The following is a 17,576-nucleotide window of genomic DNA, read 5'->3' on the forward strand; positions in this document are numbered from 1 at the left end:
AGTTACTGGAAACAAATGTCTAGAGCTTAAAAACTCTAGACACGGATTTGAAAGTTTGCTGGTATATGGACAGTGATGGACACTTGTAGCATAGATGCATTCTCAAAGGGCCACACTTTTCTTTTCTTTTTTTTAATTTATTTATTTTGAGAGAGAGACAGCATGAGTGGAGGAAGGACAGAGACACAGAATCCAAAGCAGGCTCCAGGCTCTGAGCACTCAGTATGATACAAGAAGATAGGATTCAGTGGGAGGAGAAGGAAAGATTAGGGCCTAAGGTCACTGGGTGGGGAAGAGTGTCTGATCACAGCAAAACCCCCCAGGCTTAAGGTCCCTCTTAAGAATGTAACAGACCTAGGGCGCCTGGGTGACTCAGTCGGTTAAGCAAGCGACTTCGACTTCAGCTAAGGTCATGACCTCAAGGTTCGTGAGCTTGAGTCCCACGACGGGCTCTGTGCCAACAGCTCAGAACCTGGAGCCTGCTTCAGATTCTGTGTCTCCCTCTCTTTCTGCCCCTCCCCTGCTCACACTGTCTCTCTCTCAAAAATAAATAAAAATTTAAAAATTAAAAAAAAAAAAAAATAACAGACCCCACCTACTCCCCCTCAGGTTTCCCTCAGGAATTTGACAAAAGACCTAACTAAAAATAAGTAGTAGACCATAAAATGTATAGCTCACAAGGACTGATATGGCCATAGACCAACCCTCATATAATGGAAATGATCCAATCAGGAAGAGACAGCTCACCTCTCTGCTCTCTAGCTCACCAGCACCTAGAGGTATCAAGCCAATGAGCGTAGGACCTGAGAAGTAAGGAGGGGAAGGGAACAGGGGTGGGGCATGACCAGACCTTATAAAACAAGGACCTCTTGCCTATAATATAGTAGGTGGACATTCGCTTTAAAATGTTCCCTCTTGGTAAAGAGGGCTTTCATACTATTCTTCCTTTCTGATCTTATACTCTAGTAAACTTTTGCCTGCCACTCATTTTGTGTCCCCCTCTTCATTCTTCGAAGTGGCGAGACAATGAATCCCGGGTATTGAGGTAAAAAAAAAAAAAAAAATCCTGCAGCAATACTTTCGTTATAAAACTGAGAAGTGTGATTCTGAGAAGGGCTACGGTGGTCTAATAGGGGATCTGAACGAGTTGGACAAGTTGGAAGGAATATTGTGAGGTATACTGGACTGACAATTAGGAGACCTAAGTTCTAGACCTAACTGCTCTTCACTTTCCGTGTAATTTAGTAGAAGTCATGTCTTCGGGCCTTGGTTTCCCAAACTTTAAAATGAAGGGCCACAAGCTGCCCTCCAGCTGTAAAGCTATTCCACTAAGTTGCAGAGTCCCCACATAATACAGTAGCTATCTTTATAGTAGATGTTTCTTGCTGTGGGGCTGTTGTTTATTGGAATCCCCTTTTTATGTTTGAAGGACCCACCACAGGGTGAGACCAGACCCTACTAGGAAGCCCTAGTGGCCGCCCCTGTGTCTCCTGGCCTCCAGCAGGTGCAGCAGACACAGAACTTAAGCCGATCCAATGCTCCCACCAGGACTTGAGTTAAGAGGGGTGGCTCAAAGACACAATTTGGGATTCACTCTGCTGGCAGGTGCAGTGACTCCAGTATTGGCGGTCGGTAGTGGCAATGGCGGTGTCCTATTCCGGCCCTTCCTAGGGAAAATCTCATCTAGGGCTGTCTAGCTCCCGGCCTCCCTCTCGAAACTCTACATTGGTTCCGTGCTTATCAGCTCGCCTATAAATTCCTTTTTGCAAAAGCGAGCCGGATGTTATTTCTGAGATGGCCTGCCATCCAGAATCATGACTGGTACACAACCACGTATTGAAAAACTACTGTGTACAAGACACTTCAAATGAACTTTTCTTTTAAGTCGCATGACACTGCAAGACAGGTGTTACTAATCTCAGTTTTTAGAGACAGTAACGGAAGCACAGAGCGTTTAAATAACAACGCTAAGGTCATGAAGTCAGTAAGCGGCAATTCTCTGCTACATCGTGGTACTAACTGGTAAGGAACAGGGTTCCTTGGCACTTTCTTTCGCCCGTCTGTTGCGAGACGAAACACCTCAAATGGTCTCAGAGTTGCTGCTATACAGCCCTCTCCTTTGGAGATGTTGTGGTTTTATAGAGGAAATAACTGTACTTCATTTCTTAATCATCTCCCTTTTTCTCCTGAGTAATTTTATTTACGTAGATGATGCTTAAACAGCAACGATAAAATTGTATTCAAATGCTAACCTAAGCTTTCGTGGTTGATTGAGTAGGAAATAATGAGTTACCACCTAGTAAACAGTGTGTAGGTACACAGAAAATAGTCCACCGTTCCTGCTTCAAAATGCTCCTAAATACGAAGATATTAGGCCACTGGTGCTCAGAATTAATAAGTCAGCAAGGACCAAGTGTTGTTTGTTGGGCACCTAACAAAGTGCAGAATTTTGTGCAGGACACTGAAAGGAAGACAGGCGCGTTGTCATAAACGTCCCTGATCTCAGAAAGCTGACAATCTAGTTGAGATCAGGCAATGCCTTTACTCCAAAGTCTTTACTCGGAAGTCACTTTCTCGGCGAGGCTTGTCCTGACACCCCTAATCAACACTCTTTCTGCCCTCACACTCATTCTCTGTGCTCTGGCTTTACTTTGTCCCACAGCCCTTACCATCTTCTAGGACACTGTATAATCGTTTCCCGTTTATTTCGTAAAGTTTACGGCTGCCACAGGGATCTAAGCTCCCTCAGCGTTGAGATTTCTGTTTTGTTTGCTGATAGACCCCCAAGCCTAGAATAGTGACTTGCACAGAATAGACACTCCAAAACCATTATGACGACATGGAAGTAAGCAGAAAAGGTAAGAGCTACAGAAATTTGGACGTGGAAGGATCAGAATGGGCTGAGCACCCGAGGGAAGTCTTCTGGCAAGATATAATTACTTCAATAGGTCTTTGAAGGTGGGCAGGATGTCGACAGAGAGGAAAACCAAGGAGCCTGTGATATCTGAGGCATGGAGACAACTGGGCAAATAGGAATAAAGGGCAAAAAAAAAAAAAAAATCACAATAATTTACAGCGTGGTGGAGGGAAAATGGCGTAGGCTTTAGGGTCATGAATCCTTCCGTAATTCATTTTGCTTGTGCCCTCCAGCAAATTTGCTAATCTCTCTAAATTGTTTCCTTATCTGTGAAATAGAATGATGCAGTGATGAATCAAGGGAATCTACCCCAAAACCCAAGGGCACACTGTATACACTGTATGTTAGCCAACTTGACAAGAAATTATATTTAAAAAAAAAAAAAAAAAAGAAGAAGAATGTTTACATCGAAGCTGGTTAAAAGGATTTTTAAAAATTTAAATAATGCACCTGGTACATAGGAGGTCCTTGGAAAGGGAAATTGTTATCACACTGCTATAACTTGTTGGGACACTTATCAAGAAGATTTGTTGAATTCCCGTGCAAAATACATTTTGAGTCACTCGACTTGCGTTTCTACAGGTCTGTTTTCCATACAATGGATGAAGGTGGGTGGCCATGAATTCAAAGCATGATTCAAAGCATGAATCTTTAAGGGTGTCTAAGAGTGGCTGGGTGACTGGCATTTTACTGTTTATAAAATTCTGCCAGACACACACACTAACACTGGTCTACATAGCGCCCCTGACATGGGTATTACTAATATCATATCAGGGGTTGTTTGTTGTTTTTTTAAGAGTGGGGGGAAGGGGCAGAGAGAGAAGGAGACAGAAAATCTTAAGAGGCTCCACAACCAGTGGGGATTGATCCCACGACCGTGGGATCATGACCTCAGCCGAATTCAAGAGTCAGACGCTCAACCAACTGAGCCACCCAGGCACCCCGGTATCATCATATCTGAAAATAACTTTCTGCTCTAGAGAGATGAAGCTACTTGTCTAAACTCAGAGATCTATGAAGTGATTAAGGCAGGACTCATATCCAGGGTTCCTGATTGCAAGTCCGTCACTCTTTTCATTAAAGACTTCTCTACTTCTAACCACTATTATGGATTTGACCCACACAATTGTATTGTTGATCTGTTCAACCAATTGAAAAATTCCTCATGCTTCTCCACTCTGTAGCTGCTTAGACATCATCCTCTCTCCCTCTCTCCCTCTCTTTGTGCCTCTCTCTGTCTCTGTCCCTGTTTCTCTCTCACTGAGGCTGAGATAAGAGCCATTGGAGAACTGGAGTGTATCTCTCAAGGCCATCGTCTGCCAGCTTATGAAAGATTTCCTCTTCATAGTTTTTGTTCTCACAGAATTTAAACCCCTTCAAGTGGAAATGGTACTTGAAGGGAGATGAGTCGGAAATACCCATCATCTCATTCAGCGTATTTCATTTAACGTTTCCAGTTAAGGAGTGAGTTCATCCTAGCCATTAAGAAATTGAAAGAAAAAGATTCTAAATGGCCAAACACTTAGGATACAAGGATAAATACACAGTGAGGTGAGAGGATTTTTGCTCTATCCAAGGATTAATAGAGCTAGAAATAATGTGGGAGAAAACCGTGGTGACATGTTAGAAAATGTATTGAACAGGGAGGACCTTGTTCTTGACATGACTGTGTGAACAGGGACAGAGGGGCGGGTTAATAAATGAACTTGATGTAATGGGATTAAATGGAGAGTGTCTGTGGAAATTCGACTACTGTGGAAATGTAGCTTGTCCCTGCGATTAAGCGGGTTTTCTGATACACTGTGCTCAAGAACGTCATTCTCATCTGCACAAATCAGGCATCTTTTTGATTACTATCCACAGGCCAAGTAGGTATTTTCTTCATTTACTTACTAGAATCAAGAAGAAAGATGCTCAGCGTCATCTCTGCCATCCATTCTTCCTGCATCTCTTAAAAAACTGCCAAATTTCCCTGTGCTGATGGTGTTACAACGTATCACGATTTTTCTGAATACTGAATACATTAATTGTTAAGTCAAAACATGCACCCACCTAATATTTTTCTGGAACCATGGGCTGCCAGTTCTTTTAAGTTCATCTTTTTTTGTTTTGGGATTTTGTGTTTATTTCAAGCTTTGATTTAAATTCCGGTTAGTTAACAGGCAGTGTAGTATTAGTTTCAGGTGTAGAATTCAGTGATTCATCACTTTCATACAGCACCCAGTGCTCATCGTAACAAGTGCCCTCCTTCATGCCCGTCATCCATCCAACCCATCCCCCACTGACCTCTCCTCCAGCAACCTTCAGTTTGTTCTCTATTGTTAAGAGTCTGTTTTCTGGTTTGCCTCTTTTTTCCCCTCTGTGTTCATCCATTTCCCTTCTTCAATTCCACATGAGTGACATCATATGGTATTTGTCTTTCTCTGACTTATTTCACTTAGCATAATACTCTCTAGCTGCATCTATGTCGTTGCAAATGGCAAGATTTCATTCTTTTTGATGGCTGAGTAATATTCCATTAGAGATTTGATAGAGATACAGATACAGATACAGATACAGGTGATAGAGATAGGTATATCACATCTTCTTTATTCATTCATCAGTCCATGGACATTTGGGCTCTTTCCATAGTTTGGCCATTGTTGACAATGCTTCTATAAATATCAGAGTGCATGTGTCTCTTTGAATCAGTATTCTTGTATCCTTTGGGTGAATACTTAGTAGTGCAATTTCTGGATTGTAGGGTACTTCTATTTTTAACTTTCTGAGGAGCCTCCATACTGTTTTCCAGAGTGGCTGCCCTCACTTTCCCACCAACAGTACAAGAAGGTTCTCCTTTCTCCACATCCCCACCAACACCTGTTGTTTCTTGTATTGATTTTAGCCATTCTGCCAGGTGTGAGGTGTTATCTCATTGTAGTTTTGATTTGCATTTCCCTGTTGATGAGTGGTGCTGACCATCGTTTCATGTGTCTGCTGGCCTAAATCCATCTTTTAACAAGACAGTAACTCTCTCCTAAAAATGCCATAATTCTATCCCATGATAGCAATTAATCACCAAATCAAGTAGTAGTAGCCGCAGTACATCTAGCACTGTATACAATGCTGTGAGCAACAGAAAAACTTGTTATTCTTTTCATTCAATTTCCATGAACAATTTCAAACACATACAAAAGAGACAAAAATCACATACCGAATCCCATCTATCCATCACCAGCTTCAAAATTCTCAAAGTTCATCACCAATATTTTTTCACGTATATCACCCTCCACTTCCCTTCTCCTGTTTTGTTTTAAATCAAAACCCGGAGTCAAATCATTTCATTCTGTAGCTATTTCAATATGTGTCTCTAAAGGATAAGGATTCTTTAAACAAAAAGATTAAAAGAATAGAACATAAAAATTAACTCGCTGACATCAAATATCAAGTCGCTGTTCAAATTTCCATTTAAGATGTATCGTGAACAGTAGTCCTTACAGAGTTCTTTATATATGTTAGTCACCACGCCAATGCTTGACAAACAGCATGCAATTTAATCTTCTGCTACATTTTACAGCTAAAAGAACTAAGGCTTAGAGATGTCAAGAAACTTGCTCTGGCCACTGCCTTCACGAGGTGTACAAGAAGAATGAGAGAAGCAACCTGCAGAAGCAGAAAACAACAGTAATTACAATAAATCACTGACCTAAATGGATAACAAGGGTTTTAAGGGAGAAATCTGTGTGCTGCCGTGGATTGAAAAAAATCATCCTGGGAAATGTAAGTCTGAGAATCCATAATATAAACCATTAAGGCTTTCTGGGCTCTGGTATGAATGGAAATTCCAAAGGAAAGTCATCTCAAGATACAGATGGAGAGGTGTGTTGCCAGAAATGTCAAGGGCTCACAAATGACCAAAACCTGTCCTGTTGTTTATTGGCTGCAATATATGTTATGACCAACAGGTGGCAGCAGTATGCAATCAGTGTTCGGTGTCATCCTTGATCTAACAAGTAACAACGCTGCGTTCAGTTCTAAATTACTCAAATATATTTCAGATCACTCAGTACTCCCACCACTATCAGTGTGATTCAGGGAACATAGGAGAAAGTAAAGAGGCTGTAGGACAGTGTTTCTCAAAGTTTGTTTCAGAGATACTTTCCCCCCAACCCCCTAAAAACACACTATCATCACTTCGAAGTCTTGCTAAAATGCTAATTTTAAAGACTTAGTATAAAAAAAGTGGGTAAAATAATTCATTAGTAGTATCTTATATTTATTAAATTATAATAGTTTGGATATACACTATTAAGTTTTATTTCTTCTGTTTCTTTTTACTTTTAAAATGTGGCTACTAACATTTAAAATTACATGTGTGGGGGGCGCCTGGGTGGCGCAGTCGGTTAAGCGTCCGACTTCAGCCAGGTCACGATCTCGCGGTCTGTGAGTTCGAGCCCCGCGTCAGGCTCTGGGCTGATGGCTCGGAGCCTGGAGCCTGTTTCCGATTCTGTGTCTCCCTCTCTCTCTGCCCCTCCCCCGTTCATGCTCTGTCTCTCTCTGTCCCAAAAATAAATAAAAAATGTTGAAAAAAAAAAAAAAAAAAATTACATGTGTGGGTGCACCTGGGTGGCTCAGTTGGTTAAGCATCTGACCCTTGATTTTGACTCGGGTCATCACCCACAGTTTGTGAGTTCAAGCCCCGCATCGGGTTCTGCTCTGGCAGAGATCCTGCTTGGATCATCTCTGCCCCTCCCCAGCTCACTCTTTCTCTCTCTCTCAAAATAAATAAAGTTTAAAAAAAAATTTCTAATAAATAAAGTTATGTGTGTGGCTTACATCTGTGTTTTACATTTGTGACTCCCATTGTATATTTTTTGGACATCTCTGCTCCAAAGGCTAGAAATAGAGCATGTAACTCAAGTCTGGCCAATCAGCATAACACATTCTCAGGGCCACAGTGATTGGTTCAGGGACTTTGGACACAATTAGAAAGGGAAACATGCTTTTGTTCCTTCTAAATGTCCAACCAGCTAAATAGAGGAACTGGAGACATTGCAACTGTCTTGCTCCCATGCAAGGCTCTAATATGAAGCAAGCACTAAGGACTTACAGCTAATAAAAGGAGAAAAATGACATCTTGGTGATTTTTTTTTTTTTTTTGAGTCTTCTTGGTGATTTTTTTTTTTTTTTTTTTTTTGAGTCTTGGATGAAGCCATGCCTGTATTTAGTTCAAGGGACTTCTCAGCCATAGGAGTTAATACACTCCCTTTTTTGCTTAAACCAGTTTGAGTTAGAAATTCTATCACTTGCAACAGAAAGATTCCTAATAGTTACACCTTTGTATTTGACATTGATATCCTGGGCTTTCCCCACCCTACAAGACCTCTTGAAGTAACCCAAGCAACAACTGGCACATGCTTGAGGTGGAGAGAAAAAAAGGGATTGAGGAAATTATAAAAATACACAACCAAAGGGCTAGTGGCTGACTAGAGATAAGGGATAAAAGAGAGGAAGACAGCAATGACCTTCAGTTTCTGGACTTGGAACACTTCCAGTGGTGGTTTGTGGTGATCGTTTTCACCTACCAGGAAGCATAGGCGAAGCAACAGATATGATGGAGGAGTGAGGGGCTACATATGCGCATTCATCGAGTGCTCTCCAAGAACCACAGGATACGGGGATGAGAATGCCACCCGACCTTTTTTTCCCAGCCACACTACACCACAATCTTTTCTGGCCCTGCCCAAGGGACTACTCCAAAGAGCCCTCTGCCTTCGGAGATCTCTAAACAAGAATTAGCCACCAGTCTCTGTGACGCGGAAAATTCCTTACCCTCAGAGGACATTCAGGAAGCTGAAAATGTTCAGCTGACTCTCCACCCATAGCAGCACCACATAGAGGGCACTACGTGTGGCTACCCAGCTAGTATCTAGCTGGGGATAAGAGGTGGGTCTTGGGGCGGCTGGGTGGCTCAGTCGGCTAAGTGTCTGACTTCAGCTCAGGTCACGATCTCACAGTTTGAGAGTTCGAGCCCTCTGTCGGGTTCTGCACTGACAGTGCGGAGCCTTCTTGGGATTCTCTCTCTCCCTCTGTCTACCCCTCCCCTGCTCGCTTGCACTCTCTCTCTCTCATAAACAAACAAACAAGCATTTTAAAAAAGCCCTTTCCTTATTTCCAGCCCTTTCCTTATTTAGAGGGTGGGTAGTATAGGGATGGTAATCAGCGCCAATAGGGCTGTTTAGCTTGCCTCTGATCATACTCCTATATATTATATATAATATATATTATAAAATAGATGTAAAATTGTATGCATATTCTAGAAGTATGTATGTATGCATTAAAAGGTATTCACCAAAATGCTAACAGTGATAATACTCCTATATCACTCTTTTAAAAAAATCCATTAGAACAAAGATTCAGATATAAAAATTTTAAAAGTATTAGAAGAAATATAGGTGGAATATGTGAAAGTATTCTTGTGCTTTGTGTGATTAAGAAACTAAAATAATACAAGAATAGATTGAATACATGAACCTTTGGAATTTCTAAATGAGATAAATGCCATAAACACCATTAAAAAGCAAATTAAAAGCTAGGAAAAATATTTGCAATGCCCATGACAAAGTTTTAATATTCATAATATTCAAAGGAAAGTCAGAAAACAAAAAACGGAACATTCCAGTGGAATGGTTGGTGAATAACAACTGTGACAAAAAAGGTAACTCACAAAGGACAGAAAACAAATGGTCAGAAACACAGGAACCTCCTACCAAAATATAAACATCACGAAACATGCCACATATCCAAAGTTATTAATTGGGACTTTTTAAGCTCATTTTATTTTTTAATTTTTTTTAAATTTTTTTTTAACGTAGATTTATTTTTGAGAGACAGAGCATGAGTGAGGGAGGAGCAGAGAGAGAGAGAGAGGGAAACACAGCATCTGAAGCAGGCTCCAGGCTCCGAGCTGTCAGCACAAGCCAGGGCTTGAACTCACGATCTGTAAGATCATGATCTGAGCCAAAGTCGGATGCTTAACTGACTGAGCCACCCAGGAGCCCCTAAGCTCATTTCAGAATGAACTTATTTAATCTTTAAAACAAGCTGATTATGTTGTTATTATTTATTATTCTTTATATTTAATATAATAATTATATTTGTATTGTATTAATACAGTATTTCTATTTAAATATAAAATAATATCAATATTTATATTTAATACATTTTGTATTGTTATCTTTCCCATATTATACACAAGGAAGTTGAGGCTCAGGGAGGTTCACTAACTTGCCCGAGGTCCGACAGGTAGTAAGTGATGGAGCAGGGATTTGAATCCAGATATTCTTGTTCCAGATTCCATCCCTTAATGTCACAGCATATTTAAGTACAGATCACCAAGCAACATCCAATAATACTGCCTCCCTCTCCATGCTAATCTCGTTCCACGATTCCCCCGTTCCATGTTCTCCAGCCACACTGACCTTTCTGATCCACAAGCATGCCAAGACCTTGCCTACCGTGCGATCTTTGCATTGGGCTGATCCGTCCGCCTGAAATACTCTTTCCCCAGCTCCACTTAGGTTGCTGGCTTCATTCATTTATTCATTCTTATGCTCGTTCATAATACATTCAAATCTCTGCCAAGCACTGTTCCAGGCGTTGGGAATACAACAGCAAACAGATCAGAAGAAAATCCTGGTTCTTTTTCATCCATTAGGTCTCAGTACAAATGCTAAATCTTCCTTGATCACCACTCTAGAGAGACACTATGGATGAGGTCGTGAGGACAGAGCCATCATGATGGGATTGGTGCCCTTACAAGAAGATACACCAGAGAGCTTGCTCTCTTTTTCTCCCTCTCTCTCTCTCCTCACCTTGGGAGGACACAGAGGGAAAGTGGCCAGCTACAAGTCAGGAAGAGAGCTTTCACCAGGACCCAACCGCACTGGAAACTTGATCTGAACTATGAGAAAATACATCTCTGTTGTTTAAGCCCCCCAGTCTATGGTAGTTTATTATGGCAGCCCAAGCAGACCAATAAAGACTTTGGTACCAAGAGTAAGGTGCTGTTGTAACAAATACCTAAATATATGCAAGCAGCTCTATAATTGGGCAATGGGTAGTGGATGGAAGAGTTTTCAGGTGCGTGCTAGACATGTGGGCATTGAGAACATTTCTGGAGAGGTCTCAGACAGAAACGAGGAACACGTTATTGGAAACTGGAGGAAAGGAAGTCTTCGTTATCAAATGGCAAAGAACTTGGCCGAAATGTGCTCCAGTGTTTCATGGAGGGTGACATTTGTGAGTGGTGAAATTGGACAGTTAGATGAGGGGATTTCTAAGCGAAATGTTGAAGAAGCAGCTTTGTGCCTCCTGACTGCTAATAGTGAGATCCAAAAGGAGAAAGATGAATTGAAGAAGGATGTTGTGACTTTCTTTAATTAGCACTTGGGGTTTTTAATGTTTATTTATTTTTGAGAGAGAGAGACAGAGACAGAGCGTGAGTGAGGGAGGGGCAGAGAGAAAGGGAGACACGGAATCTGAAGCAGACTCCGGGCTCTGAGCTATCAGCACAGAGCCCGATGCAGGGCTCGAACCCTTGTACTGTGAGATCATGACCTAAGCTGAAGCCAGACACTTAACCGACCGAGCCACCCAGGCACCCCTAATCAACATTTGTTAACCAGAGCCCTTGGGTGTCAGAAGGTGAGCCACAATTCAAGTAAATACTGAAAGGGATAGCAAAATAGGTAAGTTTATTGTTTACAGGTCCTGAAGGAGGTACACAGAACATCTTGAGGGGCCACATGGGTAGGTCAAGGCAGGATACAGGTAGTAGAGACCACAGCAGTACCTGAGACACATGCCTTTATTAGGGTCCTCGGGTAGAGTGCTTTAAAGTTCCTGGGCCAAGACCAGATTGATCGATTCATACCAAAAACATGTAGGTTTTGGTAAGCTTGGATGGGGGGGATCTTATATAAGATGTGAATAAGGGGAAGGCCCTAGGGTGTGAGGAGAGTGATGAACACAAAGTCACTGGGAGAGTCCTATCAGGAACCTACACTGCTGTGTGACTCTGCAGGCTGTTTCCTAGGACCTGTGCTCAGGGAGGGACTAGGGTCGGTTAAAGCCCCTGCATGAGGTTTGGCCACACAGAATGGATGCCAACGAGCAGTATTACAGAGTAGTTTAGCTAAATTCTGAATAATGCAACTGTTAAGCAAAAAAGAAACAGAACTTGAAGATTTGGAATATTCTCAGCCTATTCATGTTGGAAAAAATGAGAAATCATGTTCTTAAAAAAAAGAAAATACTAAGGATGTGGCTGAACAACCATTTGATAAGATTAACATGAACGGGAACCATGAGTCTAATTATCCATCTCAGCAGAAGCTAGGAATAGAGATGAGATTGTTCTAAAAGAAACTCTGCCAGGTGTGAGTAAAGAAAACAGAGAAAATAGGACGGAGGAAAGGAGGGCTGCAAACTTACGTTATTCTTCAAGATAAGGGAAGAATAAAACCGAAGGTGATTCCAAGATCATCTGAGCTGCTGTTCCCACCACAGGGACCAGGGACGTGGCTGCTTCCTCCTTCCAGAGAGTGAGGTCCTGTCAGAGAGCCTAGCAGAGATCCCTGCTGGGTTGCAGGGATAGGAAGATTCTGCAGAGCCGTGGGAGTAATAATACCACCCCAGTGGGACTGCAGGGCGGAGCACTGAACCAAAGAATATTGTTCTCGAGCCTTAAGATCTAAGGAATGTGACTTGCTAAGCTTTGGACTTGCTTGGAACCCATCACTCCTTCCTTCTTTCCTATTTGTCTCTCTGGGAATGGGAACGTTGGGCCTCTAGCCTCCAGAGAGCTGTGAGGAAATAAATTTCGGTTGTTTATTTTTTTTAAGATTTATTTATTTTTGAGTGAGAGACAGAGTGCAAGGGGGAAGGGGCAGAGAGACGGGCGGGGGGGGGGGGGAAGGAGGGGACAGAAGATCCCAAGCAGGCTCTGTGTTGATGGCAGCGAGCCCGATGTGGGGCTCAAACTCATGAGCCATGAGATCATGACCCAAGCCGAAGTCAGATGCTCAACTGACTGAACCACCCAGGTGCCCCTAAATTTCTGTTGTTTAAACCACCTGTTCTGTGGTATTTTGTTATGGCAGCCTGAGCTGACACAGACAAGGGGCCTCCTCACCTTCTCTTTGACACGTCACCCATCACTCATCACTCTCTGCAATCATGTCGCTTATTTCTTTTTACTCTGCCATTATCAACTCCACTAGGATGGAAACTGTAAGAGGGCAGGGCCTGGTCTGCTCAATCCTCAGAACCTAGAACAGTGCCTGGTATATAATAGATACTCAATAAATATTTACTGAATTAAGCGATGCAAGATAAGAGCTAAATATCTAGCATCTTTAGTTTTTCAGAATTACCTTTTTAGCTTTTATGAGGTTATAGACTCCACCTATCCACACTGCTTCCACTTATTTTCTTTCCTTCTCCCATTCCTCCCTCTTCTGCTTTCCAGAAAAAAAAAAAAAAAAAAAACTTTAAATAAGATTAACTTGGAGTGGTTCCAACTGGGAAGCAAGAGGAAACAGATGTGACATCCAGAATCACTTCTACCCCTTTACATTTATGTTTGACTTTATTTAATTAGGAAAAAAAATCCAGTTCTGCAAATAGTGAACAAAAGCCAAGAGTGAGGAAAAGGCCAAAGATTATAAGTTACGTAAGGTGTAACACAACGTAGTTTTATGTTTACTATAAAGTTCATATTTCCTTAAAATAGGATCAATAAACATTCATCCAACAGCGTAATTCACCTATGATTCTCCTTGTATACACCTAAATACACAAAGGCTTATTATGGAAAAGACAATAATGTTTTTCAAAGAAGAATCCTAAACTTTTTTTTCTTCTTCTGAGTCAATCCTGACCAAAGGGTACTCAAAACAAATGAGAAATTTCTGCACTTTTTCCAGTGAAAGCTGAAGAAGGGGCTTAGAACACAAATGAGCCAACTGTCAGCCCTTGGCCCACACCCAGCCCATAATCCCCAAATCCAAACTTTGAGATTCTTTCCAATCTGCTTTTCTAAGGGCAACTATTGGCTGGCGCTGAGGAGTTCCTGTCCTCTGTGGGTAATGATTGTTGAGCTTTAAAGCCTGACCAGACCTCCCCAGTTTATATTTGCCTTGCACTCAGCCCCCTTCTTTTATGCCTATCATTTCCTTGGCTCTTCTAAGTTTTCAAGTTTGAAATTGCTGCCTTAAAATAGAAATCAACAGGTTCTAGTGGAATGCTATGCTAAAGTCAGGGGAATATTCAGCCAGGACACAGAGGCAGGTTGTATCCATAACATATGCCCGATGACCTTCCTGACTGGTTAGGACTCGCAGAGTACTGATTATTAAACATTCTGAATATAAATAACTTGCCTGAAATCTTTCTGGAAAAAAAAACATTTTTAAGTTGGAAATACATATATTCTTAAGCTGACAGTCATTCAAGTTGGTATGATGAATAATGGTCATGTCAATGAAATATTTTATTATATATTGGAGGCAAAGAAATTAAATGTACAGGCAAGAGTTTAAACCTTGTTCTATTTGGCCTCCCCAAAAAAAATCAAGCTGTGGATGAATCAAAAATATTAAGTGGAAAAAAATCTGATAATATTCTAAAGTAATTCTCGAGGTTAATCCTGTTCATGCTTATCAAGGTAATAAAAACATTACAGGTTAGGCACAACTGATAACTCAGTATTGAAATTAGATCTCACAATCGCAAAATATTTGCAGTGACACCCAGTCATCGTACCTGCTTGGCTAGGTCTCGTTATTGTGAAAAATCCTTAATAATCAATAAATACATACATAAGGAAACTTTACAATGGCAAATGGACTCTGTTTCCGAAGAGGTCTATATTTCACTCAAGGAGTTCGTGTCACTTTCCACCAAGTAACTTGAAGGCATTTCTTTCATTCCAGGATTCTCATTAATACCGTGCTTGGCTCTAACATTGAGAGCGAAGACTTTTGGAGAGATTTAGGAGAAATCTCAACATATGTACACTGTGGCACATGTAGTATGATAGGAGGAGAAAAATAGGAGACTGGTGGCTGGCTGGGGTCAGCAGGGACAATGCAGGGATGCAGCCGACAAATCCCTCGTCCCCTTCTCTTGAATTCTTCACGGGTCTGACTTCACCTGCTATCTAGAATTCTTGCTCCGGACTCTCTCCCAAGCTCTAGAATCAGGTCCTTTATCATATGGTGGACATTTCTACTTGCACAAGCACATTAAGGAACCAAAGTGTCCAGCAGTTCTCAAACCATGATCTATCTACCATTGTCCCCATCAAAGTATGTTCTACCTATTTAACACCTCCTGCGGGATGTCCCCAAAACACGCCATAAGAAGCTTCCACTTTTATTCCCTACCCACCCTCACCTCCCTCTTGGCTCTGCTGTTCCTCCTGTAAATCTCATCTGTCTCAGGGAATGGCAATACCAGCCTTCTGACTTGATGACTCTAGCCCCAACTGTAACTCCAATTCCCCCACCAGCCAGCCCCACTTTAAGCCATGCTATCTCACCTCTTACCTGGCATACTGTAAAAGCCTCCTAATGTTTTCTCTGCCTCCATTCTTGCCCCCTCTTCACTTCACTCACAAACCAGCTCCAAGAGTGACTTTCTTCAAACACAAATTAGATCAGGTTATTCCTTGGCATAAAAATCTTGTTCTGGCTTCCCAGTGTGCTTGGAATAAAATCAGGGTCAAGCTGTTTAGCATGGCCTTGAATGACACCACCATGAACTCCCCACACTTCATTCACGCCTCTCTCCCATTCATTCACCACTCCCTGACCCTGGCTTCCTTTCATTTCCTCGACATGCGACATGCCCGGCTCGTTCCTGCCCAAGGCCTTTGCATAGGCTGTGGTCTCTGACTGGAAGTCTCTTTCCCTCCACTATTCCCAGAGCTGGCTCTTCAAGTCTTGGCTTAAAATGACACTTTCCCAGAGGCAGTTTCTCTGGCCCACTCTTATTTTTTTTTTTAATTTTTTTTTTACGTTTATTTATTTTTGAGACAAAGAGAGAGCATGAACAGGGGAGGGTCAGAGAGAGAGGGAGACACAGAATCTGAAACAGGCTCCAGGCTCTGAGCTGTCAGCACAGAGCCCGATGCGGGGCTCAAACTCACGGACTGAGAGATCATGACCTGAGCCGAAGTCGGTTGCCCAACCGACTGAGCCACCCAGGCGCCCCTGGCCCACTCTTATTAAAGTACAATCACCTATTGCACTCTCTCAAAACCCGATTTTCTTTCTACAATTTGTGACAACTTATAATTATCTTATTTGCGGCGTTTGCTTTCTCTCTGTCTTACTCACTAAACCGTAAGTTTGAAGAAGTCTGGGACCTGACCGTCTTATGCGGCTTTTCATCTTCTAACTCCCTAACGTGGTGCCTTGCCCGTAGGAATCACTTATTGAGTTTACATAAATGGGTGAGTGAATAAAAGCCTATTTACTCCTCAGCATCTCCTCCCTTCCCAGGAGATTGCAAAGTCTAGGAGGGTAGCAGGGTGGCAACTCTATCTTGTTATCAAGACTTCTTTCCCCAGAGCCTAGTACTGTGTCTGGCACACGGTGTATACCCAGTAGATATGTGCTGAATTAAAATAAAATGTAGCAGACCAGGGAAAGAGTATGCACGGGCAGCACTGGAGAATGAATTAGAAACGGAAGGTCACGCCTTATTACTGAGAAGACACCTCTATTGGTTTTGTCTTTCCTAGGCATTATGAGGTACTGCCTTGTGAGCATTCCCAGAGCCACAGCAAACCAGCAGACTAACAGAGCTCAGGGGAGGCTCCTTGGACATTTATTACAAGGAACCTAGTCTAGAATTTTGTTTTGTTCTGTTTTTACAAAGCTCTCGGTAAAGGGATTTTCCTGCAGAGCTAAAACCAGTGCTGTTTCTAGGACACAGATGCTCCCTCACCATATCAAATGGAACAGTGGAAGCACCAATATCTCTTGGCAACCGTGACAACTACGTCCTTCAACTTTATGGCCCTGTGATGTTTGCCTTCTGTTTTGTAGTCCTGGGAACTCCTCCCAGGCAAGGAGCAAGTTACAACCCTCCCCACCCCCATGCAATGAATCTCTTCGGGTTGGGAGAAGTCTCTGGATATCTTTGCCTGTTTTAACGGTTAAAGTATCCAGTTCAATATATTTCTACAGGTGCATGAAGATGAATGTTCAGAGATCTTCTCTGCGGTGTTGTATGTAATTGCAACCGTCCAAACGTCCACAGTGGGGCTGGGGCGTCCAGACCGCGCCATGCTAAGCCGAGGTGGTAAATCTTTGTTGAAGGTGCCTGCTGATGTGAAGGGAGTCAAAACAAGCTAGTAAGTAAAAACGGCAAGATGAAGAACGATGTTTGTTCTTATTTCTATAGAAATGGAGTTTGTTCCTCGTTCTATAAAGTATATATCTATCTACATATAGGTACAAAAAATTTCAAGATACTCAAGACACTGTTAACAGTTGTCTCTAGGGGCGCCTGGGTGGCTCAGTTAGTTAAGCGGCCGACATCGGCGCAGCGCATGATCTCGCGGTCCGTGAGTTCGAGCCCCGCGTCGGGCTCTGTGCTGACAGCTCAG

The 17,576-nt window shown here is 42.2% G+C and overlaps 1 long non-coding RNA gene across 1 annotated transcript; it reads left to right on the top strand.

Moving 5' to 3' along the window:
* The first annotated feature begins 2,876 nt into the window (after positions 1-2,876).
* Positions 2,877-17,241, top strand: LOC122213457. The gene is made up of 3 exons (XR_006199523.1): positions 2,877-2,958; positions 6,474-6,676; positions 17,155-17,241. It is a non-coding gene; the product is annotated as an uncharacterized LOC122213457 (long non-coding RNA).
* Positions 17,242-17,576: the final 335 nt, after the last annotated feature.

Source organism: Panthera leo, chromosome A2 (assembly GCF_018350215.1).
Source record: "Panthera leo isolate Ple1 chromosome A2, P.leo_Ple1_pat1.1, whole genome shotgun sequence".
Lineage (NCBI taxonomy): Eukaryota > Metazoa > Chordata > Mammalia > Carnivora > Felidae > Panthera > Panthera leo.